This window comes from Rhodamnia argentea, chromosome 6, assembly GCF_020921035.1.
Source record: "Rhodamnia argentea isolate NSW1041297 chromosome 6, ASM2092103v1, whole genome shotgun sequence".
In the NCBI taxonomy this organism is placed as follows: domain Eukaryota; kingdom Viridiplantae; phylum Streptophyta; class Magnoliopsida; order Myrtales; family Myrtaceae; genus Rhodamnia; species Rhodamnia argentea.
Window position 1 is genome coordinate 26,806,122 of NC_063155.1, and position 5,896 is coordinate 26,812,017.

The following is a 5,896-nucleotide window of genomic DNA, read 5'->3' on the forward strand; positions in this document are numbered from 1 at the left end:
ATTTGGACCGACCAAAATCTCCGGAGAGTCTTTGATTTAGCAACGAGCATGGTGTCCTTTTTCTTCTGAGTACGAACCGGTTTTAGCCAATTTTACCCACGATAGGTGGGGGGTGGTCGAAGTTAGTCGCCCGTCTACTCTGAAGATTTTCTCTGGTGACTGCATGTGTACTTTGGATAAACCTCGTGCGTCCTTTCCTCCCACATTGCATCGATCACGTACCACATTAAGTAAGGCCTCGGCCCCTTCTCTTTTCTAGTTAATTTTTCTTGGCGGGTTCCATTGATTTTTTCGGGTGGAAAACCAAAGATCAATCGGGGTAAGGACAAGGTCCTTTATCTGGCACGTTTTTCTCGCTTAAAGGGACAAAAACCTTTCTCTGCCCACATCGGCAAAATACCAAACTGGTCTTTACCATGTCCTGAGATACTCGTTTTGTCTTGTAACCAAGCAATCTTTCCTCGGATGTCGGAGACGATCTTGTTTTGGGAAGGCCTTTCGAACGGCGCTTACGTGAATCAAATCAAGGGCGAGGCATCTCATTTATGGCTCCTCTAGAATGTGGAAAAAAAAGAGGGCTTGCTATGACTCGATCGTCGTGAAAGTATGTGGGGGAATTCGCAACGATTTTGAGGGGAACGATGGCATTTGAGGTTGCGGTCCGTTTCGGCACGTTCGAAAGCCATTCGTCATAATGCGTTTTCCTTCTCTAAATCAGCCAGCATTTTATTAGGAAAAGAATCATACAAAATGCCTTAACATGGCACTGAATTTCGTCTATCGTTAGCTTCCTAATTCTGTAGGGTTTGATTTAACAAATAATAGATCGCTATAGGTTGTAGGAAAAATTGTCCAAAAAGTCATAAACTTGTTGCATTAAACTTTTTAAGTTTGCCAATTGAGTCAAAACCTTTTTAACTTTTTGTTAATTGAGTCCATCCAGCCAATTTTGACCAAAAATTACTAACGTGGACAATTTGTAATACTTTTTTTATTTTTGTTATCTTTTTTTCCCTCTATTGGTTTTTTTTTTTTTCTCTCGGTGGCCGAGAAAGGTCGCCAGGCCCTCGTCGGTCGCTTTTTGCGATGACCCTCGTCGAGTGCGGGCGAGGATTACGGTTGAAGGTGAGGCCAGCCTTACCTAGATCTTGGCAAGGCATTGCGACCCTCGCCGGCGGCCGACGAGGGCGTCGCGACCCTCCCCCACGGCGGCGAGGCCGGCCTTGCCTAGATCTTGGCGAGGCATCACGACCCTTGCCGGCGGTCGACGAGGGCGTCGCGACCCTCCCGCGCAGCCTTGAGGGCTAAGTGACCCTCGCCTACCTCCGAGGAAAAGAAAACAAAGGAAAGGAAAAATAAAAGAAAAATTAATAAGAAATTGAAAAAAAATGTTAAGATACTATTATAAATTTTCCACGCCAAAGCCAGTCATGTCATATAGGATGGCTTGCGTCCACATCATTGATGTCCTTCCAAAATGAAATGGCTTAGGACTCAATCGCAGAAAATGAAGATGTTTAGGACTCTATCGGTAAACTTAACGGGTTTAGGACTAAATTGGCAAACATATAATAAGTTTATGACCTTTTAGACAAATTTTCCATAGGTGTATGGGAGAATTGGGCTCTAATAGTAATACAAATTCAATGCTAAACACAATTAAGCATACAAAGCCCAGTGTTTGCTGGAAGTACATATGATTTTGAATTTGCTGGACTTGCCAAAATAAAATAAATTTGTTAGTTCCTTTATTCTTCATAAACCATTTGATCTCTCTTTACAAGGTTTGGATGCCGCCTCTATGAGGATAAACTTGATAGGGTATGCTATCAAGTTTATTGTAGGGTATGTGCGAGGAAAAGTGTCCAAAAAGTCCTAAAATTATTGTATTTTTACCAATTCAATCTTAAACCGTTTAATTTTACTAACTAAATCCGAAACCTTTCCACGATTCCAACTTTGGACGGATCACTAACGTGAACACCGACCACCCTACGTGACATGCTAAACAATTTTTAATAATATTTCAATGTTTTTTTTTTCGATTTTCTTTATTTTTTTCTGTTTTCCTTTTTCACTTTTTTTTTTTCCTTTTCTTTGTCCTTTTTCCCTTCGATGACAAAGAAAAAAAATAAAGGAATGAACGAATAAATAATAAATAACTTAAAAATTATTAAAATGCTACTAATAAAATATCCATCAAAAGTTTCCAGCCAAAATTGGATGTATGAACTCAATTGGGAAAACAAAGTTTAGAACTCAATTGGGTGTGAACATATCATGGCATGTTGTGGCCAATGATCAAGCTTCATGAACTAATAAAACAGAGTTCGTTTCTACGTATGACCCAGTACGTAGACATGATCAATCATACTGCAGTGCAGATGGTGTATAAAATCCAATCTTTTCCTCCTTAGAACCATCCGACCGTCTCTGACAAATGGCACAGGACATTCGTTACCATGACCATTTTATAAATAACAAGACAACCTTATCCAAAAGGAAGGCAAAATCGGCGGCTTTCAGCTGATATGAAAATCTTAGAACCGGATCGACAAAATGACACAGCTCACTCTCTCTACATGTAAAATGTACAGGTACAGGGGGTTCGATTGATACTCCCATCATCATCTTCACATAAGCCCATGAAGCAACACATATACCATTCGCCAATAAGAATGTTCGGCCAATACCCTTCACATCTGCCATCACATGCATTTGCAGTTGCAGGGAGCCTGATGACAGTACACGCCTGTTGAAGAACTTCCATGATGGTTAGAGGACACATTTATGTTCAAGCAGAGGCGCTCATTGTCCTTAAATGCTAATTATGCTGTCCAAACATCATCGCATGCGCACGGTGTTGTACGGTTATGGACTAAGTATATGCCACAAAATCATATCCTTGTTATGCTTTATGATGAATCTGTTTGAGAAATCAATGTATAGACATTGTGCAGTGTACCCCCTCCACTTTTTTCAGTCCCTTTCCCCATGTTTGCGAATTTTTGATGGCTTAGCAATTAAATTGACTGTTGACATCAAAGTTTGATCCAAAAGCATATCCAATGATAGAAAAGAAAAATTGCCTCAGAAGAGGCGGCATCTCTCCAGCAGGTAGAAGAGAGCAAACCAAATAAATCCAACTAAGAAAAGTTAAAATTGTGCTACTCAAGGGGCAGAAAGACTTCCTCTCTACAGATCATTGTAAATGCTACCTAGAACCCAGAACAACTACTGAGTAAAGCATAGGAGCATGCATGTTTGGAAGCAAAAATATGACAAAAGATGTGTCCTTCCCAGTTCTTCTGCATCTGTCAGCTGATCGAGTGAGCAAAGCTGAACAAGAAGGGAGTCTTTCCTCTTGCACCATGCTCGTATAGCCTGTGAGACAAGTGCATCACAGACTATGAATAATGGTGCCTGATTTTCCATCAGAAAAAAGTCCATATTCAAATACTGAAGACACATGCTCGAGCAAATAAAAGCTCTGTAGCAAGAAAATCAGTAAGCTTGAACAGAAACAAACAGTTGGAATTTAGGCTCTGAAAGGAATCTCATCAGACATTCAACCAGAATTTCAGGGACTTAATCTGGATTCCGCCCAATATTACCAAAAGTTATAGGACACTCAAACACCAATCCATACATACTAACCACCAAGAAGTGTGACAGAGTCACCCCAGTGGCCCCAGCCACGCAAAGATGTACTAGCTCTTACAGAAGCATGAGCCATGAGGATAGAAGATAGATAAAGCATCAGAGAACTTTGAAGACCATATGATGTTGATTTCCACATGAAATTCGGTTTCATAAGCTCATCATTTGCTTTGATTCAAGAAAGCCAAGATCTTGTGAACAAATTTAGTAACAAATACAGCTTTTAGAATGTAGCCAAGAAAGACTTGTTAGCTTAGCAAGAGCTAGTGAATCGACAGCAGTAACAAAAGATTGTAGATATAGCAACTGTGCATTGAACTCTAATCCGGACCGAAAAGGACACTAGTGTCACTTGGCAAGAAATGTTCATCTCCAACTCGATTTACTCCCTATTTTCATTCAGGAACCTCTGGGAGCAAAATAAGGGGAAAACACCCAGATAATAAGAAACTAGTATGACAACTAACCCTACGATAAACGAACTGCAGCCTCATCATAAGTCTCATTCCATATGGAAAACCACAAAAAAGAAAGCAAGAGTTAAAAATCCTGCACATCTTGCATAATAGGTCTTACAATCAACCTCCATTTAAGAAGATTATAACCATTTTCGAAAAGAACAATAGCATTAAATAATTTAAACACGTCAAAAACACTGCTAACACCACTAATTTACACACGAACTGACTATACTACTATGCATCCGCATTACTTTATGATTACAAAAACTATTCAGACGTAGCAGCATATGACACTCTGAACACAGCAAAGTACATCTGATCGAGGGAAGATACACTCAGACTCAGAGAATTAGAAAGGAGATAAAAAGAACTTTGGAATGTTGAACCGACCCAGGCAACCACAGGCCGTAGACCAACATAATTACATCAGGAACAACCATATATTCACACAAACATTCAAAACGAAATGATTAGTGGGAAATTTCAGTATTTATCGTTAACTTCTGACATATCAAGAAAGCAATCAGAGAACTTTGAAGACCTATATAATATGGGAATCCACACCATTTTCAGATACAAGAAACTCATCATTTTGCTTCAACCGCATCTAGTGCAATGAAAATACAGGCATGAAACCAAGCAACTAGTCAAATTAAAAGACCCCCCCAGCTTCAAAAAACCACGACGATAATACGCGATCGACTACATCATAAAACTGCATCAATATCATCTCAGAAGCTTAACACCAAAACAAAAGTGGAACCTTTGTCACTTTTCCCCGATCAGACAAGCAAAGAAAAGCGAAAAAATAAAAAAATAAGATAAAACACTGCCCCGACAAATTACACACTGCCGATCAAACGACGTCATCCTTAATCGACTTGGCCAACATTTTGGATGCGCATAGCATGCACAGTGGCAAATAAAACTACGAAGGCGAATAAGATATTAAACAGGACAAAGATTTAGGCGAGCAAGGCAAATGAAGGGGAACCCAAGAAAAAAAAAAGGGGGGCACGAGCTTAAACGAAGGGACTTTGATCTGTTGGCAAAAGCAGAGTTTGTGCAAAAGGATGCCATCTTAATCCAATGCACAGCACATGCTCTGTTTCTGCCAATCTTTGAATTTTGCACCTTCGATTACACCTTCTCTCGAATTTTTCCTTGAATCCAGACATTAGAGAAACAAGGGGCTTGTGGGTGCATCAAACTAGGACGAAATTGAGATACATGGACGCTCGAATCGGCAAATTTGAAGCCGTTTGAGCGACCGACAGACCTGAGTCTGAAGAGTCGGGAGGCAGATCTCTCATTTTATCTCCGCAGCCGCCAGCCTGAGGCTGAGCCTTGCAAGAGAGAAACTGTTCTTTTCAACTAGGGCTGACGTGTCAACGTTAAAATTTTCAGGGTTTCGGCTCACGATTTCTGCTTTTTCTTTTGCCATTTATGTTTTTTGTGCTGAAGATTGCACTTTCGCCCATTCGAATCGATTTATAATTTCATCTTATTTGAAGCTTGCGCCGTGCCTACGAAGGCTGAGCATAATGGACAGATCGGACAACACTAGATTGGTTGTTCCAATTTCGGGAAGCTCTAGTCTAGTTTTTGGTTACTAAAAATGAAACCGATAACTAGGCGGTCTGATTTTCGATTGGAAAATGACACAAATAATCCATGAATTTTGATATAATATGTAATGGATCCCTGAAATTTTAATTTGTTCAATATAGTTCATGAATTTTTGCCCAATGTGCAATATGATCCATAAACTTTTG

At 40.0% G+C, this 5,896-nt stretch overlaps 2 non-coding genes across 2 annotated transcripts; both read right to left on the minus strand.

Annotated features, from left to right (window-relative positions):
* Positions 1–3,755: 3,755 nt before the first annotated feature.
* On the minus strand, positions 3,756–3,830 carry LOC115728875. Its single transcript, XR_004013883.1, has one exon. It is a non-coding gene; the product is annotated as a small nucleolar RNA R160 (small nucleolar RNA).
* Positions 3,831–4,639: 809 nt separating this feature from the next.
* Positions 4,640–4,718, minus strand: LOC115728866. Its single transcript, XR_004013882.1, has one exon. It is a non-coding gene; the product is annotated as a small nucleolar RNA R160 (small nucleolar RNA).
* Positions 4,719–5,896: the final 1,178 nt, after the last annotated feature.